The sequence below is a fragment of the Podarcis liolepis genome (assembly GCF_965112155.1).
Source record: "Podarcis liolepis genome assembly, chromosome: 1".
Classification (NCBI taxonomy): domain Eukaryota; kingdom Metazoa; phylum Chordata; class Lepidosauria; order Squamata; family Lacertidae; genus Podarcis; species Podarcis liolepis.
In genome coordinates this window covers 138,628,305-138,636,489 of record NC_139554.1, presented here as the reverse complement: position 1 = coordinate 138,636,489, position 8,185 = coordinate 138,628,305, and the positions used below count along the sequence as shown (strand labels likewise).

Below are 8,185 nucleotides of genomic sequence, written 5' to 3'. Positions count from 1 at the left end.
TTCCTACTTACCTTTGCTACAAACAAGCAAACTCACAAGGAAGTTTCAAAATCTAGAGCTAAGTCCAGTGCATGACCTACCCTCCTACATTCCTCAGATGAAAATAGATACATTATATTCTACATCAGTATCACTGTTAAAGGTAAAGGTACCCCTGCCCGTACGGGCCAGTCGTGTCCGACTCTGGGGTTGTGCGCTCATCTCACTTAAGAGGCCGGGAGCCAGCGCTGTCCAAAGACACTTCCGGGTCACGTGGCCAGCGTGACAAAGCTGCTCTGGCGAGCCAGCACCAGCGCAGCGCACGGAACGCCGTTTACCTTCCAGCTATAAAGTGGTTCCTATTTATCTACTTGCACCTAAGGGTGCTTTCGAACTGCTAAGTGGGCAGGAGCTGGGACCGAACAACGGGAGCTCACCCTGCCGCGGGGATTTGAACCGCCGACCATGCGATCGGCAAGTCCTAGGCACTGAGGATTTACCCACAGCACCACCCGCGTCCCATAGTATCACTGTTAGTTGACTGCTATTTATTGATTTGGGGTTTCCTTTTTCCCTCAGGCTTCCCTAAATGCAATACATAAGCTCAATGATTTCTGTGCTTAAAATACAGCAGTTTCACATGTTTCCTCTAATAATTTTTGTACTTGACCATGGCCCTCACCATGCTGCCTCTGCAGCAGCCTCTTGGTGAATAGGAGGCACTGCTGGTCCCTTTCCACTCTTGCTCCCAGTGGAGATCTTCTTTTTTTAAATAGATATTTTTTATTCATTTTACAATACAAAATTTATAAATAAATCACTAATACTTTCACAAATACATTCTTTTTGGACTTCCTTCAGCTCATCTGCGAATCCTCCGTTTTACTTCTTTCTTCCGCTTTTCTTAATTTAGTATTGCCTTTTATTAAAACAAACCTTCTCCCCCTATTCCCTTTTTTACAATATTTCTGATGTTGTTTTCTCACAGAACCTCTTGTAAATCCACAAACGTTGTTTGTTCATCACATATACTTTTCAAATAATCTACAAATTTACTCCAGTCCTCGGTGAACCTGTGATCTCGTAGGTTTCGGATCCTTCCTGTTAATTTATCAAGTTCTGCATAGTCCGTTAAATTTCATTCTCCATTCTTCCATCGATGGTAATTCTTCCTGTTTCCATTTTTGGGCCAGTAATATCCTTGCCGCTGTTACTGCGTCTAGAAACAATTTGCAATCCTTTCTATTTATTTCATTTCCTACCATTCCTAAGAAAAATGCCTCTGGTTTTTTAACAAATGTATATTTCAACATTTTTTTCAATTCATTATATATCATTTCCCAGAAGGCTCTTACCTTTTTACACTCCCACCACATATGGTAAAATGTTCCTTCTTTCTCTTTACATTTCCAACATTTATTACATACTTTATACATTTTTGCTAACTTTACTGGAGTGATATACCATCTATATACCATTTTCATAACATTTTCTTTTATCGCAGTACAGGCCGTAAATTTTATCCTTTCGTTGCATAGTTTATTTTTTTAAAAAATAATATTTATTAATAGCTTCAGAATTACAGGGAAAAAAGAAAAAACAACAACACTACAATACATAGAAAAGAAGAAAAAAAGCAAAACATAAAAACCAATACAACAATACAGCAAAAAGATAAAAACAGAAGGAGAAAAAGACACAAATCCCATATTACATATCTTTAACTTCCATTTGCTTGTTTCATTGACCTCCTCACACCTCCCTTTTTGTATTCTAGTTTATTTAGGTATTTCAGCAAATTCTTTCCATCTTTCTCAATTTTTATTAAATAATTTATTTTAACAATTTAACCTATTAATTAACTCAACAAATCCTTTCCATCTTTTCCCCATATTCTGTTATTCAAATTACCATAATTTATTTAACCTTATCTTACCGTAAAATACCTTAGAGCTTGAAACTTAATACTCAATTATACATAACTCCTGATATCATTTCTACTAGAGCCATATAGTTTCATTCCAACATTTCCCTAATATTCAATAATTTTAGGCTAATTCCCTAAATAAAAATTTTTCTTTATAAATTTTCTTCCAATCTCCATCCAACGTCTCTTCTTCCTGGTCTCGGGCCATGTCAGTCCTTACTGTCCATTCCATCTAGTCCATCAACCTAGAATCATAGAATAGAATCATAGAGTTGGAAGAGACCACAAGGGCCATCGAGTCCAACCCCCTGCCAAGCAGGAAACACCATCAGAGCACTCCTGACATATGGTTGTCAAGCCTCTGCTTAAAGACCTCCAAAGTAGGAGACTCCACCACACTCCTTGGCAGCAAATTCCACTGTCGAACAGCTCTTACTGTCAGGAAGTTCTTCCTAATGTTTAGGTGGAATCTTCTTTCTTGTAGTTTGGATCCATTGCTCCGTGTCCGCTTCTCTGGAGCAGCAGAAAACAACCTTTCTCCCTCCTCTATGTGACATCCTTTTATATATTTGAACATGGCTATCATATCACCCCTTAACCTCCTCTTCTCCAGGCTAAACATGCCCAGCTCCCTTAGCCGTTCCTCATAAGGCATCGTTTCCAGGCCTTTGACCATTTTGGTTGCCCTCCTCTGGACACGTTCCAGTTTGTCAGTGTCCTTCTTGAACTGTGGTGCCCAGAACTGGACACAGTACTCCAGGTGTGGTCTGACCAGAGCAGAATACAGTGGCACTATTACTTCCCTTGATCTAGATGCTATACTCCTATTGATGCAGCCCAGAATTGCATTGGCTTTTTTAGCTGCCGCGTCACACTGTTGGCTCATGTCAAGTTTGTGGTCAACCAAGACTCCTAGATCCTTTTCACATGTACTGCTCTCAAGCCAGGTGTCACCCATCTTGTATTTGTACCTCTCATTTTTTTTGCCCAAGTGCAATACTTTACATTTCTCCCTGTTAAAATTCATCTTGTTTGTTTTTGCCCAGTTTTCTAATCTGTCCAGGTCGTTTTGAAGTGTGATCCTGTCCTCTGGGGTGTTAGCCACCCCTCCAAGTTTGGTGTCATCTGCAAATTTGATCAGGATGCCCTTGAGTCCATCATCCAAGTCGTTGATAAAGATGTTGAATAAGACCGGGCCCAAGACAGAACCCTGTGGCACCCCACTAGTCACTCTTCTCCAGGATGAAGAGGAACCATTGATGAGCACCCTTTGGGTTCGGTCAGTCAGCCAGTTACAAATCCACTGAGTGGTAGCATAGTCAAGACCGCATTTTACCAGCTTCTTTACAAGAATATCATGGGGCACCTTGTCAAATGCCTTGCTGAAATCAAGGTAGGCTACATCCACTGCGTTCCCTTCATCTACCAGGCTTGTAATTCTGTCAAAAAACGAGATCAGGTTAGTCTGACATGACTTATTTTTCAGAAATCCATGCTGACTATTGGTGATCACAGCATTCCTTTCTAGGTGCGCACAGACTGTTTGCTTAATGATCTGCTCCAGAATCTTCCCTGCTATTGATGTCAGACTGACTGGGCGGTAATTATTTGGGTCCTCTCTTTTCCCCTTTTTGAAAATAGGGACAACATTTGCCCTCCTCCAGTCTGCCGGGACTTCGCCTGTTCTCCAGGAATTCTCAAAGATGACTGCCAGTGGTTCTGAGATCACATCTGCCAGTTCTTTTAATACTCTTGGATGCAGTTCATCTGGCCCTGGAGACTTGAATACATCTAAACTAGCCAAATATTCTTGTACTATCTCCTTAGTTATTCTGGGCTGTGTTTCCTTTGCTGAATCATTTGCTCCAAATTCTTCAGGTCGGGCATTGTTTTCTTTATCGGAGAAGACTGAGGCAAAGAAGGCATTGAGGAGTTCAGCCCTTTCTGTGTCCCCTGTTTGCATTTCACCATCTTCTCCTCTGAGTGACCCCACTGTTTCTTTGTTCTTCCTTTTGCTACGAACATACCCATAAAAGCCTTTTTTGTTGCTTTTAACCTCTCTAGCAAGCCTGAGTTCATTCTGTGCTTTAGCTTTTCTGACTTCGTGTCTACACGTGCTGGCTATTTGTTTGAATTCCTCTTTGGTGGTTTCCCCCCTTTTCCATTTTTTGTACACATCCTTTTTTAATCTTAATTCCGTTAAAAGTTCTTTAGATAGCCACCCTGGCTTCTTTAGGCACCTTCCATGTTTCCATCTCATTGGTATTGCCTGATGTTGTGCTTTTACTATCTCCCGCTTAACAAACTCCCAGCCATCATGAACTCCCTTTCCTTTTAGTATTGCTGTCCATGGGATCTCACCCAGCACTTCCCTAAGTTTTATGAAGTCGGCTTTCTTAAAGTCAAGAAATTGAGTCCTAGTGTGCTTGGCTGCTCCTTTCCGCTGTATAGTAAACTTCAGAAGAGCATGATCACTCGCGCCTAATGATCCTTCCACATCTACCCCACTAACCAGGTCATCAACATTGGTTAGGACCAGATCTAAAATGGCTGTTCCTCTTGTTGCTTCTCCCACTTTCTGGACAATGAAGTTGTCTGCAAGGCCAGTGAGGAATCTGTTTGACCTTATGCTCTTGGCTGAGTTTGACGTCCAACAAATATCCGGGTAATTGAAGTCCCCCATTACTACTATCTCCCTTCCTTTTGCATGCTTGGCCATCTGTTCCAGGAAGGCATCATCTATGTCCTCTAGGGAAGTAATAGTGCCACTGTATTCTGCTCTGGTCAGACCTCACCTGGAGTACTGTGTCCAGTTCTGGGCACCACAGTTCAAGAAGGACACTGACAAACTGGAACGTGTCCAGAGGAGGGCAACCAAAATGGTCAAAGGCCTGGAAACGATGCCTTATGAGGAACGGCTAAGGGAGCTGGGCATGTTTAGCCTTGAGAAGAGGAGGTTAAGGGGTGATATGATAGCCATGTTCAAATATATAAAAGGATGTCACATAGAGGAGGGAGAAAAGTTGTTTTCTGCTGCTCCAGAGAAGCGGACACGGAGCAATGGATCCAAACTACAAGAAAGAAGATTCCACCTAAACATTAGGAAGAACTTCCTGACAGTAAGAGCTGTTCGACAGTGGAATTTGCTGCCAAGGAGTGTGGTGGAGTCTCCTACTTTGGAGGTCTTTAAGCAGAGGCTTGATAACCATATGTCAGGAGTGCTCTGATGGTGTTTCCTGCTTGGCAGGGGGTTGGACTCGATGGCCCTTGTGGTCTCTTCCAACTCTATGATTCTATGATTCTATTCTATGATTCTATGATCTTTAGTATGCCATTCTAGCAGCAGTTTATACATTTTAGACAAAATTTTAAATTCATTATTCAATATCTCCTTTTGAAACTTTGATTCTTTTTCCAAAAAACCTTTCTCTTTTACCTCTTTTTTAAACATTTCATTAACCTGATAATAATGCAGCCAGTCATTAACATGTTCTTTAACTTCATCATATGGTTTCATTTTCCATTTTCCTCTTTCTTTAATAATCAAATTCCCATATGTTATCCACCTCCCCCTCATATTGATTTTCTTCACACTCGTCACCTCCAGCGGAGAGAACCAATGCAGTATTTTTGGTTCCAATAGGTTTTTATACCTATCCCATACTTCTAAAAGAGATCTTCGAAAGATGTGGTTTTCAAAACCTTTATGAACTTTTTTCTTATCATACCATAAATAAGCATGCCAACCGAATCTGTTATCAAATCCCTGCAAATCCAACAGTTCTGTATTTTCTAATTTCAACTCCCAGTGGAGATCTTCATTCCTCCCTTATTCCTGATATAGATATTCTCTCGCCCCTTCTTTCCTGGCCAAGGGTGGTGGTGCCATTCTATGGTTCTCCTCAGGTGCCAAAATGCATTGGGCCAGCCCTGAAATTAATACATGCGCACCCCCCCCCCATGGTACCAGGGCAAGTCCTTGCTTGCTACCCTCTGCTGTGAGGGGTATTTCTCAAAGATGGGTAGCCATTTAAACTCAGTGCTATTTTCCTGCAAAGGCAAAGGTGTCTCAAATATATATATATATGCACTTCTTCCTGCCAGGATCCAAGTCAGACCATTAAGTCATTTTTGAAGTCCTGACAATGGAGGGCGCTGTAGCTCCATGCCTTTAAAAGACCTGGTAAATGTTTTGAAGAAGGGTATGATAGTCACATGAATACATCCTCACACACAAGGTTGCTTCACGTACTGTGTTAAAGCTCCTCAGAGAGAGGAAAAAGATAAATTTCTCAGGCTAAAAATCGGAGCAGCCATTTGGCTGAGTTAGTAGATTTGTTACATTTCCCCCCTGAGAATGTTTTACTGGCCGATGTAAAATTCACCTCCTTTCTTGGTAAACAGCAGTGTAATGGAATGTATGCAGCAGGAATTTGCTGTCCAATTTAAACAATTGTCCATGCCCCGAGGCACATCTTTGCCTACTGTGTATTTATGTGTAAGTTAAACCAACAAGCTGGATGTATGCACACGGAACCTCAGCTGCAGCTTGTTATCAGCTTTTTCTGGGGCAACCAAAGAAAGCAAACAAAATGTTGTAATTTTCGCCTCTTCTGGGGCACAAGGAATGAAGCTTTGGGTGAGGTGATAATTGAACAGTCTTGATGCATAGACGGTGGGGAGGGGAGATATTCAACCCACAAAATGCTCCTTCCCTCAGACATGTGGGAAATTACCCTGTGGTGGGCTGTTCTAAGCCTTAACACTTGGAGAGCCCACCATTTTGTGAGGAGAGAAGCATTAGTAAATGGCACAGTGATGGGCAACCAACTCTATGGTGAGAAAGTTATTGGTGTCTGAGTTGGAACTGCCATTTTTACTATGTCACCATTCAGGAAATTTCCCATTGAGCACTGCAGGCTGGTCCATTGAGGCAACCAGGGCTTAGCCTTGAAGCTGAGCTAATTGGAGTGGCGGAAAACATATCCGTTTATAGAACATAGATGTTACTCTGATTGAAGGGGGAAAAAATTGACGCTTACAATACAAGCGCTATGTCTGCCTTTTCAGTCAAGTTAAGGACTCCTACTTCTTCACATCAGCCATGTGAAGTAGGCCGAGTGTCCACAAGGCAGTAAGTGAGGAAAAATAATGATGGGTAAAGTCAGTTTTTAAAATGTGGAACTGTACATGCTCAGAGTATTTTTGATGCTGTTTATCAAGGCATTGTGTGTGTGTTTATTTCCAGTTTCCCATCACCTTTTTCTGCTTGTGAATGTTCTATTTTATACAGTCACAGATGTTTGTTTTCTCTATTTTAGAATTTAAAATGGCAGCCAGCTTTCAGCCAGCCTGCCCGAGATGGATCCCAGTCTCCCTTCTTTTTCTCCTCCTCCTTCTTTTTCGCCTTCTTCCCAGTACACCTTGCTCTAAAGACTCTCTTTTCCTGTGTGGATGTTCGAATCCACATCCCATCACCATGGCAACCTCTGTCTGCCAGGTCCAGGCTCTCTGATGGGCCACAAACTCCTTTTATAATGTTAATGCCTCTATCCCAGGTGAGGCCCTGGCTTGGACAGAAAGCTTAGTCTGTACTTTCCCACTGGCCTCCAATCTTCCCTTCAGTACTCCAAGTAATCAAAATCCTAACATTTATTAATTTCCAGGGTTTAGCCCCCACCTCAACCAATAACAGTATTCTGTGTGTGATCTTGCTTAAAAGGTATACAGATATCATTTTACTGATCCTTTAACACATCTTTTTATATTCTTTATTTCAGAGGTTTCCTAAACGTTTTCACCGGTGTGGTTTGCAGGGGTCAGCAAACTTTTTCGGCAGGGGGCTGGTCCACTGTCCCTCAGACCTTGTGGGGGGCCGGACTATATTTTGAAAAAAAATATATGAACGAATTCCTATGCCCCACAAACAACCCAGAGGTGCATTTCAAATAAAAGCACACATTCTACTCATGTAAAAACACGCTGATTCCTGGACTGTTCGCGGGCCGTATTGAGAAGGCGATTGGGCCAGATCCGGCCCCCGGACCTTAGTTTGCCTACCCATGGTTTAGGGACATCCAGAAAGCCTGCTTTTCTCCTTTGGTCTGTCCTTATCCAAGGAATAGAAAGCCATTGCAGGAAAATTGCTTGCCATGTACGAAGGACAGAAGTAGGTTTCTTGAACTTGTTCTCCCAGCTAGGCTTCTTAGTAGAAATACTGGCTGATATGAATAAACTATTCATGGCTGGGCCTCCAATATAGGTAAATACTCATTTATT

The 8,185-nt window shown here is 41.9% G+C and overlaps 1 protein-coding gene across 1 annotated transcript in view; it reads left to right on the top strand.

Annotated features, from left to right (window-relative positions):
• CPS1 (carbamoyl-phosphate synthase 1) overlaps nt 1–8,185 on the top strand; it is a 187,398-nt gene that overhangs the window by 7,880 nt on the left and 171,333 nt on the right. The gene's annotated exons all lie outside the window — the stretch shown is intronic.